This window comes from Phalacrocorax carbo, chromosome 3 (assembly GCF_963921805.1).
Source record: "Phalacrocorax carbo chromosome 3, bPhaCar2.1, whole genome shotgun sequence".
Classification (NCBI taxonomy): Eukaryota; Metazoa; Chordata; class Aves; order Suliformes; family Phalacrocoracidae; genus Phalacrocorax; species Phalacrocorax carbo.
The window spans coordinates 30,937,690-30,954,337 of record NC_087515.1 but is presented as its reverse complement, the minus strand read 5'-3'; the positions used below and the strand labels follow the sequence as shown (position 1 = coordinate 30,954,337).

General features: G+C 45.6%; 1 long non-coding RNA gene and 1 pseudogene across 1 annotated transcript; one reads left to right on the top strand and one right to left on the bottom strand.

Moving 5' to 3' along the window:
• Positions 1-110: 110 nt before the first annotated feature.
• LOC135312502 (uncharacterized) lies at positions 111-8,975 on the top strand. Its single transcript, XR_010372067.1, has 3 exons — positions 111-647; positions 1,814-1,962; positions 4,961-8,975. It is a non-coding gene; the product is annotated as an uncharacterized LOC135312502 (long non-coding RNA).
• Positions 8,976-12,138: 3,163 nt separating this feature from the next.
• LOC135312379 (heat shock transcription factor, Y-linked-like) lies at positions 12,139-14,916 on the bottom strand (annotated as a pseudogene).
• Positions 14,917-16,648: the final 1,732 nt, after the last annotated feature.

Below are 16,648 nucleotides of genomic sequence, written 5' to 3'. Positions count from 1 at the left end.
CCGCTCTCCTCCAATCGGAAGGAAGGGTGGGAAAACGGGAGGCCAACAGAAAGGCGGCTCTGCCTACTCTCTCCCTCCGGAGGTGAGGCGAGCCGTGAGGCGGCGGCTGTGAGGCGGCGGCCGCGCCGCTATGGGGCGGTGCAGGGCGGCGCGGGTGTCCTTCCGCTGCGAGGGGCGGCTGCCCGGGGGTATGCGGCCCTGCCGGGGGGAGCGGCAGCGCCCGGGAGGGGGCCGTGGCTCGCGACACCGGGCGCCGGTGTCAAGGCTTCCCCCACAGCGGCAGCGAGGGAAAGGGGCGGCTCGGCTCGGCTCAGCGGGGGCCGCTCCTGCCGGCTGCCCCGAGGGGGCCCCCCCGGGCGCCGCGACGAGCGGCTCTGGGGAAGCGCTGAGCGTACGGGCGGCGCGGGTGAGCCGGCCGGCAGCGCCGTCAGCCTCCCCGCAAGCCTAATGGGCGCGTGAGATGTGTGGTGCCGGTGAAAGGCAGTTTTAAACTTGAAAATGCCTGGCTTTGTGCCTGTAACTTACCGCTCGTATGGACCCCGTAACTAACCGAGCCGCCGGTGTGCTGGAGCCCTTTAAATGCTCGTCGACGGCTTTAGTAAACGGGAAGGCTGTGCGAGTGCGCAGACCCTGATCCAAATAAAAAGGTAAGGGGAAAACACGGAGGAGTAAATGGAGAAACCAGAGGAAATGGCCGAAGAATGGTTCTTTTGGAGTTGTGTCTGACCTCTGCTGATTTTACAGATCAGAGGGATGAATAAAGGAAAATTACATTTTCACGATTTGCTGTGGGTGTGAGAAGTTTCTGTTTTCAGAGTATAAGCCTTTTTGCTAAAAAAAAAAAAAATAGCATGACAGTAAGTAAGATAATCCTGCAGATAGATAAAGCGTTTTCAATCAGCATACAAACCACTCCTGCAGTTAAATGAAATTAAGGTTCTGGCAGCTCTATATTACTCGCTTATAAACCATGCAGCAGGCACAAAAACTGGAGTGATGGTAAACTCCCTCCACTGCTGGTGTTGCTTCGGAAGAACCTTGGGCACAAACACGGGGAGTATTTGCAGCAGAGCTTCACCTTCCTCTTTGCTTTGTGTCCTCTGGGATGATCTTCCATACGAGAGGAACAGTGTGAGATGGCAATGAAGGAGATGCGAGGTACAATAAGTAAACTTCCCTGCTATATATATTATTGGAAAAAATTGAATTTTTTGCATATTTCAAATCTGAGTTTGCCACCGCATTCTTTTCCCCAAACTTCCTGCATAATATTGGTGACAAATGATGTACCTTCTTTATACCTGTAATCCTTATTTTGAGCTGCTTTGCACACATAAATAAGTTACATGCAGAATTCTTCAGAGCCTCAGAGAGCTGCCAATCAAAGCAGGGCCATCTGTCCTCTGCCAAAGTAAAGTCAGTTTAGAAAAACTGATAAACTGCATGCTTGGCTGCGTTCTTCACCAGCAGAGTATCAGAGTTCTTTGTAACAGGTTTCTCTCAAAGACTCTGTCTATCCTTGGTCTTTGCACTGAGCTGCTGAGTTCCTTTTCACTGGACGCTTGATCCAGCTGGAGGATTTTTTTAAATGGGAATTTCTCTGATTAATTAAATCTTTGACACAGTGTACAGTCAGCTGCTTGTCAAGTTTGTTTACTATTAGGAGAAGGAGCAGTTTTGGTTGCACACAGATTTTCCACAACTGACAGTAGTTTTACACCCCGTTACTTTTATGGGAACCTTACATATCTGACACAAATTTGGGATAATAGTAAAAATATTTATCTGTTTTAAAACATTTTACATTTCCAAGCCAAAGCATCGACAGTCTGACCTGCGCTGTTCTTCACCTCGCTGGCAGCTAGCCAGTCCCTCTGAGCCTGCCCAGAGCCATCGCCACGCCAGCAGCAAGCACATTCCCAGTGAAAGCCCCGGCCTGCCATAAATCTGTGCTGGCAACAGGTACTTTGTTCTTAGGCACATTAAAGTCACTGGAGCTGTGTGCAGATTTCATCCATGTGGAGTGATATGCTGAATTAGGAGCAAATGTGTTTTCTCACGGGTGAACTCGCTTCATTTTTCACTAGCACCCATCAGTGTCTCCCTTATTCTTTTCCTTCTCAGCTTACTCCACCTCTACCATATAATGGACACAGCAACCTTTGGTAATTAATGCTTTTTCTTGCCCACCCTTCCCCTTCCCTTTTTATGCTATTTTTCCTAATTATATGTTCATTTCACTGCCCTTCCTCTGGCTGGTTCCAGTCAGCAATATATCTGTATTTACCTTTACCTTGGTAGATCCCCAGGGCTAGCAAATAATTTGGTTGTATTATCAAAGGCACGTGCCCCAGAATTCTGATGCAGGTTCCTGTTTCCCTCCAAATCCTGACATTTTAACTAGTAATACCAAGTGGTTTTTATTTGCCTTCTGCTTCTTTTAATCTGTCAGGAAATTTTCATTGCTAACACCTGTTTTGCTGTTTTTCCCCTCAAATATCACAGAGAGAGAAGTTGCGTTTTTTTCTCCCTTCCTTTTTCAAATAAAAGCTGAGACTTCCATGCAATCCCAAGCCCCCTGAAATCAAAGTATGTGGGTGTTCACCTGAGCGGGGCAGCCTCTTAGGAAGCAAGCTCTCTTTAATTCAACAGCAGGTAGCGGATACCCCATTCAGCACGGTCATGTGGATTTCAGAGGCTGTACATACCTACAGGTCAACTAAAAGCCATGCTTCTAGTCAGGCTGCAAGACAACAGAGATGAGTGTGTCAGTCCTTGTCCTCCCATCCCTACTAAGAGCCTTCTTCCTTAACTGCTGGGTGGGCTTTGTCTCCTTCTTCTAGGGGCTGAAGGGATGGGAACTGGTTTTACAAGCCCAGTTGATCTTTTTTGGCAGCTTTAGAAGCTAAACTGGCAGCTTTTTTTCTCTCTTAAAAATGCTGCTCTTGAGTATGAAGGGCTCTGGAAGAAGAGAAAATTAACACGAATTACACGGGTGTCTAGCCACTGGTCTGGAGGTCTCTGGCCTGGAGTTTAGAGACAAAAAAATTCCTTGCTTCTTTCCACATTTTCACTGGATCCTCCCTTTTGCTCTCACCCTGCTGGATGAGCAGAAAGAGGTGTAGGTGTCGTGCAACCTAACAAAGGAATTTTGGAAAAAATGTCAGGTACTGCAGCCTTCATGAATGAACTGATGGCACTGGGGCCATGTGTACATGAAACCCAGCTGTCTTTCTGAGAATGCGTATTCTGCCTGCCTCCTTTGTAGCTTTTGGAGGCAAAAATCTAGTTTAACTCAGTCTTCCTCTTCCGTACCCTCAAGTGGTTAATAGGAAGATGAAGAGTTGTTGCAGTCACTCCTTTCTTGGGAGCTACTACCACATAGCTTTCAGTCAGAATGTCCCTTCACATGTTTTTTCCCTAGCTGCATCACATGAGAAGCATCTGACCTGAGAGCAAGTTAAAAGACTCTTTGAACAAAGCCCCGCACTGTATTCATATGACCATAAAAAAATATTTCTGCTTTTTTTTCTGTTCTTTAAACTGATCTGTGAAGTCATTTCCTTGAAGGATCTCTCACAGATAATATAAAGTATGGCTGTTCCTAGGAAAATCATGTGATCACAGCTTTTTCACTTGGGTGGTCAGTGTCTCTCATGAGAAGCAATTGTCACCAGGCTAGTGGTTATTCTGAAGTACATAGGGACGTTCTGTGGGATCGCCCTAATGTGCTCCATTTTAGTACGTAGACATTTACAGTAGGAGATCTCAGGGAGTTTTTGGTCATAAACTGTTACAATCATCCAAATATAATTAAGGAATTGTGACTGGTTTATTTCGGGAGGTATAAATAATACCAGGAAATAGGAGTACTGACACAAATTCAAACACTGAGATGCTCCCTTGGCTTTTGAATAGAAACAGATGCAACACCATCTGTCAAAAGAATATTAAAACCTCTTATGCTTACACAGAAGATATAAATAGGGTCAGGTCCAGCATATCTGAAGTTTTATGCAGAATAGACGGTATTTTCCAAGAGTCTTGCTCGGTTTATTCCACTCTGTAAATCTGCAGTCCCTCAAGGAAAGGTCATTACTGAATACCAAGGTAAACCTTTTTCTCATAACCGAAGGAGATCTGCTCATTTGTAAGATCATTGAGCATGCAGCCAGGGCTCACGACAGAGTGCCACCTGTGGATGGGTATCAGGTATTGGTGTCACACTTCTGTGTTGATTTTTAGTGATCCCACATGGGTGTATCCATGAAGCCTCAGGTCCAACCAGACGGTTTAGACTTCTGCTGCAGTACCACAGACCATGGTACATCCTTCTGCCTAAAACAGAGATAAAATACAGATCCAAAGTCCCCTAGACTGTAGACTATTGATCTGACTTTTGGAAGCACATCTCCATCGTAAGGGGCTACTAAGTTGTGCCATGAATGTTCATTCAGTACCTGTGTCCCATGGTACTGTGTAGACCTGAGGTCATCTCACAGTCCATTCATTCCAGAGTCTATAGTATCATAGAAGCTGTGTAGAAGGCTGCTTTCTAATGAGTCTAGAAATGAGCTAAACCTGAGACCTGGATCAAACAGACAAGGCCATGGTGGTGGGAGGGGAACAGGAATCAAGTCTGGTTAAGTGGGCAGTCAGGAAGCAATCAGTGATGCATCCAAATCAACGCAACACCACCAAAGTCTTGCTTTTAAGCAGAGGGTCTTTGCAGGCCCGTCAAGGAAGAGCAGGCTGCTCCAACAGGAGTGACCTGTGCCTGCTCTTGCTGCCATGGTGCCCTCTGGACCACTGTCTCATTCAGACAGTTTCTCCTTCCTCCTTATGTGCATGTTTTGTACAGTTTTGCTAAAGAAGCAAATATTTCTCTAGGAGACAAATGTACTGATGTGAAAAGCTGTATTATGCCTTTAAAGTTGTTGGTATCTCTTTGGCTTTACAGACCCTGGGACAAATCCTTCAGACAATCCCAGGCTCCGAGAAGTCAGCAGACCTGTTCATGTGACTTGGAAAACTATGAGTTAACACTGCTCTGCTCTGCCTGAAGTCCGTGATAAATCAATAATGACTTTAACTGAAATGAGGTCAGTCCTGGGAAAAAGCAAAATACATGCCTCACATCTGTTAAAAACGCACAAGATGGACAAAACAAGACGTTCCCCGTAACTATGCAGATGAACCTGTCTGATTTACTTGGGCCCTCTGCTAGCAGTCGTTGTTGGGAGGACGTGGGTAAGGAATGTCAATTATACATTAATATTCAAATAAAGCCTCCCGCGGTTGTTCTGCAAGGAGGTTCCCTCCTCCGTAACCTATAAAAGAGACCCTTGCAACATACGCTAGGGGGCGGGGGGCCCCTGCGCAGGGACGCCTCCTCGGCAGCCGGAGTAGCTGCTTGACATAAACACATCTGCAGTCGCAACTCGGTTACGCTGTGTGACAATCCTCTGAGGGGATTTTTATAATAATCGGATTCCTGCAAAATACATTAGGTGCTCCTGTAGCCCTCTGTTGGAGGATTTATCCGTGAAATGTCTCCCGTTGCAAAAGCCCTGACGCCGCCGGAGCTGGTGTTTCGAAGCCACGTTGTTTGCTGGATCCCACCACGCTGCTCACACGCTCAGGTTCAGCCCTGCTTGTCTCCTCTGCTGGCACAGTTGTACCATGGCTGGTGTTCTCGGCGCTGGAGCTACAGCTGTAGCAGTAATGATGAGAAATCTGAGAGAATGTAGGCAAAGATGTATTTTTTACTCCCCTAAGAGGCAAGGAGAAAAGTGTCCTATTTTGATTTTTGTTTAAAAAAAAAAGCAAGGCTTAATGCCTTTCTGTTTCTTTCTGCTTCTGAACTTCACTCACGTACTCACATCAAGCAGCAGTTTCCTAAAGAATCCATTGTCATACTTCTGCCAGCTTCTCTGCACAGAAGCACTTAGAATAGTTTATCTTGCTAAGTTTTAAAATAAATTAAATAAGCTTGTTTTAAACCCCTTTCCCTTCAGCAGGAGTGGCCATTCCTAAAATAGCCTTTACTGGCATTTAGTATATTTAACTTTGCATTAACACTATTTAATCAAGACTTAAATTAGGTTTTGAACCAACGTAGTTAAACTGGTTGAAGCCAGTTTGATTTTCAGTTATACAATAACTGAATAGTTTATTACATTTTCGGATAAATGAAATAGGCGAGTTCATACAGGGATTTTCTACTGATCAAACAAAGCAGTTTTAGGGCAAATAAATCTACAGTTAAACCACTGTGGCTTTTCAGAACCTTGAGGCTTTACTTTTCCTCTCGTACAATGAAACTGTAAGTTGAAGAAAAAAACAGGAGATTTCTTTTATGTACTGGGGAGGTTCAGCATAGATCTCAGATTAAGGAAATTACAGTAACTAGTACCTCCTCATCTTCTTTATAACTTCCCTCCTTTCTTCCCCATCTGAGAAGCATCAATTGCTTCCAGAAGGACTTCAGAAGTTAATTATTTTTAAATTCTGCAAGGTCTTGCACTTTGCTAATGAATCATACCTCTCACCTGTAATTTTTCATAAGCATGGTTAAGCTTGCCTTTTTCCATTCCGTTGCCATATTTCACCCAAATCACCTTGGTGTTCCCATACATCTCACAGATGTTTTCATATAACAGTAATATGTGTTTCCAGAGCAGCAAAACTTTGCAGGCATTATGGGTGACACTCATCCTTGGTCAAAAACAGTCTTCATGAAACACAGTCATACCGCAACTCTCACAGACGGGCCAGAGTTGACTGTTGGTGGTGGATAAGCTCTATCCATTTTGGCTTGTCCGTATTTGTCTCCCAAAGCCCAGGTAGAGCCTGGAGGTCGTCTCAGCCGGGGCTGGTTGAAGTACAGCTGGTATTTAACAGTTCACATAACAATATACAATAGTCAAGGAGAGAGAAAGAAAAAAGAACGGCACGTAGACCTGACATTGTCAAGGTGAAGTTAGCCTGGCATAAAGCCATTAGCCAGTAAAGAATTACAGAGGAGAGGACGTTGCAAATAAATAAAAATCACAGGCCTTCATGTGAATACAAGCCAGAGGTTTTCCAAAATGTCTGTGGCATCTGTGGAGGTGTATTTGCTTTTTCCTAAATCCACATGAGGAACTGGATATTTGCACAAACAGAAACAGTGTGGTCTTATTCTAAGTAGGAGGGTGAAATAGCAGAAAAGACAATGCGCTGTGGTAGAGCCGATGTGAGCACCTGAGCAAAGGGAGGTGTTGCAGCAGAATTTGGATCAGTGCTCAGTGATGTGGCCTGAATTCTCTGACTTTGGCCCTCTGCAAAGCAGCCCGGTGAAAATCTAGACCTGGGGCAGGCAATCTGCTTGGTTCAGTCAGGGGCTTTTCCGTGCTCGAGATCCTTGGTAAAAGAATACCACCGCCCTGTGGACAGATTGCCTGACAGTCACCGGGCAGTTCAATTCCAGCATCTGTGCTGTCACTGAAGGTGGCACGAAACTCGGTGAGACAGGGGGTGGGTGTAGTGCTGTCAGAAGAGCTGCAATACTCATATCCAAAAGAAAAATCAATAGTTCTTCATGACATGTAGGGAAGATGCAGTTTCCTCATCTTCCTGATCAGGTCAGATGAGTTTACTCTTACAAATGTCAGGAAAAAGCAAATGCAACTCTGCTGATACCTTTGTGTTATTTGTGGACACCTTCAGCTTGTATTCAAACGTGAATACAAAAGCCGTGGTAAGTAATGTCAAAATCAGATATATTATTTTAAAAGAAGAAAGATGCCTTCACTGTAATTTAGAAAGGGAAACAGTAATGGTGGTGACTTTCTGTATGAGCAAGAGTAGCATATGAGACCAACAGTTCCCATGTACTCATTTCAAATGCTGCATTTGAGACACTTTGGGCTTCATTTTTCTACGTGCTGAGCAAACAATACTCGGCACTTCATGAAAGTCATGAAGTTCATGAAAGTCATGGCTCAGTCCAGACTGGGTTCCTTTTAGACGTGCAGAAACAGAATTACTGGCCAGTTTTGAAAATGTTGGTCTTTACCTCCCCCTGCCTTCGTTTTCCCATCTGCATGGAAAAAATGGCAATTACCCTGACAGAGAAGTGCCTTGAGGCATCCCCTCCAGGGAGGGGATAGCAACGTGCTATGTCATTAATGAAGATGAGCGGTGCCCCCTGTGCTGCACACAATGCCGACGCTTAGATCATTTCTCACCCACCTCTGCTTTCCTCCCTAAACTGCATTTCTGTCTCCTGTGTCCTTCTCAGAGCTTTTCACACTCCTGTTTATTTCAACATTTATACAGGAGGTCCCATAACAATATCAGATTCATTTCATTCTTCCACCCAGTGCAGCTATCTTAAATCATTTCACCTCTTAAAGTATTATTTCTTATCTCTGCAGGCCAGTGTGACACTTTTTATAGACTCAAAGTCTACTCTGCTTATTCAGGGAAGATTCCTTGTGAATGCTGAATCAAGTCTAGCCTTCAGATCCCAATCTGTAGTCAAAAGAGTCAATGCCACAGCAGATGCACTCAGCAGGTGATGGCGGATGATGGCAGATGAGCTTTCCTAGACTTTGAAAAGATGAACATGTTCCCACTGTAGAGGGTATATCTGAACACAAAACCTCTGTTGATTGTAATATCAGTGCTGAGCTAATGTGTCGAATGGTCTCTGAATAGCTACCTTGTGCACACTAAGGGAGTAAGGAAGCTAGCTCTTCTGATAGTGAGGAGGGCCTGGAACCACTAGAACCAGAGTAGTTTTGCTGCAGAAACAAAGCGGGAGATTTGATCGGCAAGGAAAGAGAGCCTGTGGCTTGGGCACTGATTTAGGATACTGGTAGTCCAGGTTGGCTTCCCAGTTCCTGCACAAACTTCCCAAATGTTCATGCAAAACAGAGATGGGAACCTAAGGCCTGACTTGTTCCTTAAAAAATAAACTCTTGGACAGAGAGACTTCTGCTTATTATAGACCTGTCTTTTTCACTTATGTCAATGAGGTTCTGACTGTTAAGGTCATTTGAATAAATTTTCCGTTTGGTGGCTGAGCCAAATAAACCAGAGTTGGGCTGAAATCAGTTTGAACTGATCCATAGTAGAGATATCTGGGGTTTATTTGCATTCAGATCAAGAAAAACTGTAAAATGTTGCTCTGAGTTGTGGAACTTACTTTATTCAACCAAAAATGAAATCTTTCCTTCTTAAAATACTTATAGTGAAAAAAACTTAAATAGCAGACTAACATTATGAAACTGCTGAAGGTACGGGCCACTTCTTCTGCAAATACAAGCACTCACACAGGCAGTGTAAAACCCAGGTCTGAATATCCTCTCCGAGAGGATCTGACCCACATCTCCCACGTCTCACGGAAGTGTCTTCTCAAAGCTGTTCTACATCCACCAGATTTAATCAAAGGGAGGAGCCTTGGCTGGTGTTGTGATCTGTTTTGTCTTGTGCTTTGATCTTGTTGTAAAGGCAATACATTTTTGACATGCTGAAATTCCTTTCGATGTTAACACCATTAACGTAATTTTTGGTTCAGCCAAACCATGCTGCAATGCTGATGGACAGGTAGTCATTCTAAGTATGTGCTGAAAGAGACCAGTTGTCAGCATCTCTTATTGTTCTTTGGTGGTTTATTTGAACTATCCAATGGACTCCTATAAATAGGGTATAATCTTCTATTGAAATCTATAAGAGAGTGGAAAAGGCATGTAAGTGATACCAGCCTCCTGGGGACTTTTCTAGTAGGACTTTCCTTTATTATAAAGAAACATGAAATAATTTATGCTCAAGGGATGTACCAAATACTTTGATCTAAATTTTATCTTATAGTGTCACTTTTTGCTGTAAAATATTTCTCGTGAAGTCTGAAACAAGCGTAAGTTGGCTCACAGAAGAAAAATTAAATCAAAAAGAATAGCTACTTGAAGGTACACAGCAAGGAACCCAAACATCTCCATTAGTGTCTGCAAATTGTAAAACTGACTCTAAACACCACGTGAGCTGACCAATACCCACCAAAGGAGAAAGAAGAGCTAAAAAGAAGAAGAAAGAACAACAGATGGGACAAAGAATGGATAATCCAAAAAACTTTAACTCTGCCTCCTTCAAAACCAAGACTTTTGAAGGTCTGCAGTCCAGTTTGTGCCAGAAGTCCTGATAAAACACATCAGGCTTCAGAATAGGGATCATATTGCAAGATGGAGCTCTAAACAAATACCTACATGGTTGCATTGCCTATCTCATCCCAGGAAGTAAAACACCATTATTCATCTTTTTCTAATGTTTTTCCATGCTACTACCTCTCCTTGTCATCCTAACTCAGGGTCCGTCCTTCCAGATGCTGAGCTCACTGTGGTGCTCACGCTGCTGAGTGCCTTTGAAGCCATTGGAGGCCTGATTCATCTTGCATCAGGCTTGTTCACCTGAGTTGTGTCACAGGGTCTCTGTGTTCCTTGGTTTCTGAAGGCTTCCTGATGGTCAGCAATGTTATATGGCAATAAACCGTAACATGAGCTTTCTTTAAAAGGGGAGAGAGAAAGAGGAGGGAGGGAGGGAGGGAGGGAGGGAGGGAGGGAGGGAGGGAGGAAGGAAGGAAGGAAGGAAGGAAGGAAGGAAGGAAGGAAGGAAGGAAGGAAGGAAGGAAGGAAGGAAGGAAGGAAGGAAGGAAGGAAGGAAGGAAGGAAGGAAGGAAGGAAGGAAGGAAGGAAGGAAGGAAGGAAGGAAGGAAGGAAGGAAGGAAGGAAGGAAGGAAGGAAAGAAAAGGGAATTGCTTGCTGACAGTACTCATTCCTGTGAATCCCAGGGTCACCGATTGATGCTAGTGCTGAGCATCCAGTAGTCACTGAATGCTGCGCTCCATTGTGTAATTTCCTATGAGCCTCAAAAGCATGACCGCTCATGATGGAGACAGAAAGGACAGTGTGTGACTCCTGTGGGACAGCTGTGCAACTTTGCCAACTGCAATGCTGTTGTTACGCCTAGGTGTAATGTGGGACAGGCAGGAGAACCCCAAGTCTGATGTGGACAGGCTGGAGGGGTCCAGAGAAGGGCCACCAAGATGATCAGAGGACTGGGAAGCCTGCCATGTGAGGATAGGCTGGGAGAGCTGGGTTTGTTCAGCCTTGAGAAAAGGAGGCTCAGAGGGGATCTCATCACCATATACCAGTACTTAAGGGGTAGTTACAAAGAAGATGGAGACTCCCTTTTTACACGGAGTCACATGGAGAGGACAAGGGGGAATGGACACAAGTTGCTCTTGGAGAGATTCCGATTGGACACCAGAGGGAAATTTTTCACAGTGAGGACAGTCAACCATTGGAATAATCTCCCCAGGGAAGTGGTTGACTCGGCCACGTTGGACGATTTCAAGATCTAGCTGAACAGGGTGCTGGGCCATCTTGTCTAGACTGTGCTCTTCCTAGAAAGGTTGGACGCGGCAATCCCTGAGGTCCCTTCCAACCTGTGGTTCTGTGATTCTGTCTGTTCACTGCAGCCCCTCTCCCCTAGTCTGATCTGAGGGAGGAAGGGGCATCGACTCACCGAGACCTATGAATGATTGATTTTGTGTGAGTGGCCCTTCATGCTGGTGCAGCTACTGGATTTGCCATGCACTGCCCTTATGCTGTGTTTTGCTGAGCGCACCGCTAGTGCCTGGGGCCTTTGGCTTCCCTGGCCTGGAGCAAACCAGTTCATCTCCCTGCAGGCAACCCCCTGGCGTGTCGAGACAGTAACTGTGGGACTGTAGAGACAGGACAGAACAACTAGAAAATATTTATTATTGAGAACACAAACATTTTATTATTATTTATTTCTATAGTAATCTATTTCTAACTCTCTGATACTCTCTCCACTCGGTACCTAGCATCTGTGCTGTCTCTAGTTTTGGGGTCCAACCCTGTTGCCTGCAGCTGCACTATGTGGATGGCAGGTGCAAGTAGGGCAATGAGGGTATGGTGGAGCTTAGCAGTGCGGTGGCCTTGGCGTAGCAACAGCGGTGGCTGCTGCCAGCATGAACATTGAAAGCCATGGCTCACAGCAGGGAAGCAGGCCTGCCCAGGGAGCCTGCAGAGCTGCTAAATGTGGATGCCCAAAATGGAAAGGTAGGAAGCCCTAATATAAAAGGACTGTTTGGTACAGGAGGTGGAACGGGTTGTGGGAAGTATCAGATGGAGCAAAAGCTTCATCCTCGACACCAGCCAGGGTGTGGCCACAGAGTTGTGGTGATAGGGATGTATGGGCACTTCTGATCTGTGTCGTTGCTTCAGCACGTGGCACGGTAGGTGTGGAGGTGCTGGGTGCAGATATCTGGGTGTCCTCCTGGGGAGCTGATGCAAAGGGATCATTGTCCTCCGCAGAAGCAGCTCCTACCGCAGGCTGAATGTCTGGCCCTCTTCTCAGGCAGCCCTCCTTCCAATCTGGCTCCAGTGAGAATGCAGTTGGTGCTGTGGTTTTTACACCAGCACTTTGCTTACAGGTTCATAGCAGGTGGGGATAATCTGTCTTGAAAGAATCATTATAATAGAAGAGTAACTAAAAAATGCAAAGGAGAGGAGTTAGTTGCCATCATTTCCAGACCAAGAAAGACAAAGCTACAATAGCTAAGCATTTGATTCCAAAAAGACAAACACAGATATTAAGAAGACCTAGGGATATTTTAAACCTAAAGTTGAGGCTAAATAAAATGTTACAATATAGTTCCGTTAAGTTGTAACCCCCCTTGTGTTTTTGCCATTTGGGAGCAGAGGAGTGTAGAATTTTCCAAAGCACAAAAACAGATGTAGAAACCAAATTATCAGTGGTTTTCAACCACTTCAATGTGGGATGGATGTGTAGGTAATAACGTGATGCTGACATATGTCTTGTCAGCATTCAGCAGATGCCACAAGAAAATTTAAATTTTTGGTACAGCAAGATACGGAGCAAGTACAAAAAAAAAGCACAATATGATGAGACTATCTTTCCATTTCCTGGGCTCAAAGTAACCGGAAATAACCAAAACCTATTTTTTCAGCATTTCTGCTCCTCAGAAATACTGTATCAAGAACAATCGGAGAGACATTTGCTACCATCCTTGTCTCCCACCTTGTAAAGGCTTACAGAATCACAGAATGGTAGGGGTTGGAAGGGACCTCTGGATCTTGTCCAACACCCCACTTGATCAGGTACACCCAGAGCAGGGTGCACAGGACCGTGCTCAGGTAGGTTTTGAATGTGAAGGAGACTCCACAACCTCCCTGGGCAGCCTGTTCCACTGCTCTGTCACCCTCACAGTAAAGAAGTGTTTTCTCATATTTAAGTGGAACTTCCTGTGTTCTAACTTGAGCCCATTGCCCCTTGTCCTGTCATTGGGCGCTATTGAAAGGAGTCCAGTCTCATCATCCTGACACCCACCCTTTAGATATTTATAGGTATTTATGACATCCCCCCTCAGTCTTCTCTTCTCCAGCCTAAACAAACCCAAGTCTCTCAGCCTTTCCTCATAAGGGAGATGCTCCAGTCCCCTGATCATCTTGGTAACTCTCCACTGGACTTGCTCAAGCAGTTCCACATCCTTCTTAAACTGGGGGGCCCAAAACTGGACAGTACTCCAAATGTGGTCCCACTAGGGCAGAGCAGGAGGATAATCTCTCTCAGTCTGCTGGCCACACTCCTTTTAACGTATCCCAGGATACCGTTGGCCTTCTCAGCCACAAGGGCACAGTGCTGGCTCATGGTCAGCTTGTTGTCTACTAGCACTCCCAGGTCCTTCTCAACAGAGCCGCTTTCCAGTAGTTCAGCCCCTAGCCTGTACTGGTGCACGGGGTTGATCCTCCCCAGGTGCAGGACCTTGCACTTGCTTTTGTTGAATTTCATGAGGTTCCCCTTGGCCCAGCTCTCCAGCCTGTCCAGGTCTCATTGGATGGCAGCAGTGCCTTCTGGCGTATCAGCCACTTCTCCCAGCTTGGTATCATCAGTGAACTTGCTGAGGTTACACTCTATCCCATTGTCCAGGTCATTGATGTATATGTTGAACAGGGCTGGAGCCAGCACAGACCCCTGGGGAGCACCACTAGTGACAGGCCTCCATCCAGACTCTGCTCTGTTGATCACAACCCTCTGAGTTCTGTTGTTGAGCCAGTTCTCTATCCACCTCACTCTCCACTCATCCAACCTACACCTCCTTAGCTTGTCTATGAGGATGCTATGGGAGACAGGGTCGAATGCCTTACTGAAGTCAAGATAGACAACATCCACTGCTCTCCCTTCATCGACCCAGCCAGTCACACCATCATAGAAGGCTATCAGGTTGGTCAAGCATGATCTTCCCTTGGTGAATCCATGTTGACCGTTGCTGATAACCTTCTTGTCCTCTACATGCCTGGAGAAGACCTCCAAGATGAACTGCTCCATCACCTTTCCAGGAATGGAGGTGAGGCTGACTGGCCTATAGTTCCCCAGGTCCTCCTTCTTGCCCTTTTTGAAGATTGGAGTGACAATCTTACTGTATATGAACGTAAATCCATCCCACCAGAATATCCTGAGAGTTATTTCACGTGCAGAGGGACTGTCATACCTTGCCAAAAGCAGAACCTGCTGCTGCTAGTGCATGAAATTCATCAGGTGAGGCAGATACTGGAGAATCCCCTTCCATTTTGCCGAATCCATGAAGATTAAGCTGATGAATGAATGTTTTCATGGACTCAGTTTCAAAAACTTGCAGAGGTCCTCTCCTACCCAGGACTTTGTTTTTGAAGAACCTTTCAGCAACCACTACACAGTTTCCAGCATCACCCCACCAAATTGACTGAAATCAATTGCTTCCAACAGTTTTCCAGAGTTTCTTCAAGAAGAAGGGGGATGAAAAGCTTTGCCAGAGCTCTCCTCCAAAAAATCAGCACCTATGCTCATGGCCCAGGGTTCATCAGGCAAAACTTGATCAGATTTTTCTTCTAGTAGGAGGTGCAAAGGGAGCATCACCAGTGGCTCTTCTGTCTCTGGAGGGACAGGAGGAGTTGAGAATGCCGACTCAACTGTCTCATCCGGAACAGAAACCCAGGATGTTTCTGATTAAGAATGCTCTGTTTTCGATTTTTTTTCTCGGTTTGAGTAAAATTTCCAATCTGTGGCCATTTACTTGACCAGCCAGGCTTCATCCTGCTAGACAAGATGCAAAATGAAGCGCGATTGTACCAGCTGCTTGGGGAGCCCAACCAGAAGTTTCAAACGTCACCACAACACCCATGGTGCATCACGGTCACATCAGAGCATGCCCGCTGTCTCCTGGCAAAATGAAGCAGGGGCAGAAGTTGCTAAATAGCAGTGGTTGCTTTTCATTTATAGAGCTGCAGATGTTTTGAGGCAAGGATCAGGAAGTAAATAAAACTGTATTTGCATTTTGTAAGTCCTGAAAGGCTGGTGCTGCGTCCAGTTGCCTCTGGGAGTTGGTCCCCAGGGAGGAAGAGGGAAGGCTGTAGTGTTAGGAGTAGCAATGCCTCAAACCTGAAGTTTTTCAGTTGGGCAGCTTTCACCTGTGCAGAAATGTGTGTATCTTCTTTGTTCTTTTGGCGATGCTCCTGCTTCATCACCTGGACAAAGAGTTTTGATCAGCAGGGCTGGGGCTGCAGCCATTGCCTGACTGCTGTGCTTGTGGGGCTGCTCCTCCTTCAGGCGTGGTTTCCCCTTCTCCATGCAGCACCCTGACTAGCTCCCTTCTGGCCTCCTTTATTTACTTATGAGTTCTTCAGGTGAGCCGTGCTGTTAAAAGAAAACAGGAATCTGTTCCCAGTTCCCATTTCATCTGTAGAATAACCCACACACTGTGGTTTCAGTAGCACTGCTTCTGTAATGGACTGTCCATGTACTGAGGTGATGCTTCAGCTTTCAGCATTGTCTCAGTGGCTGCTCCATAGGATAAACTGTAAGTAAAAGGCTACCTAAGTACATTTTGCAAATGAAATAAACAGGAGTTATGCATCCCAGCGCTTTCCTGCGTTGACTTCCTATGCTTTTATTTGATATTTACCCTTCGGAAACTAAGCCAGCAAAACCGGGATGCTCTATTGAGCTTTTAAATTCAACCCTCTCTGCAGGACTGCATGTTTTTCAGTAAAGGAAGGATTTGACTGAGTGCCTGTAGGAATCAGTGATTCTCCCCACTTCAGCATTTGGATCTGGCCCTTGGAGTTTTACGAAACACTGGCAGAAGTGTGAAGACAATAAACACAAGGACAATAAGTGTGAGCCTGAGAAGCACTGGAATAGCACGGGCACAGCTAATAAAAGCTGGGAGTTTGGGCAGAGTGAGAAGGGTCTCCTCAAGCTGCCTGAGCACCACTGAAGGTGGTCTTTGCTATTCACCTGCAGGGAGAGGATACAATATAAAACAAGGGCTGTCCGTGTGGGCTGAGAAACTGTGGCTGGGCCAAGCTGAGCAGCAGTAGCTGCAGACAAGCTTGTAACAGCTACTACAAGACCTAGTACAGTAACTGTGTCACAAGAACAGCTGCTTGCAGGAACTAGTACAAGAGACATACCTGGTGTGTTGGCTTTACTAATGGTCATCATGCAAATGTGACAGCCTGGAAACAGGATTGAGGAAAAAGAATTTAGCTATTATCAGCTATTTAGCTCTGTCCCTCTC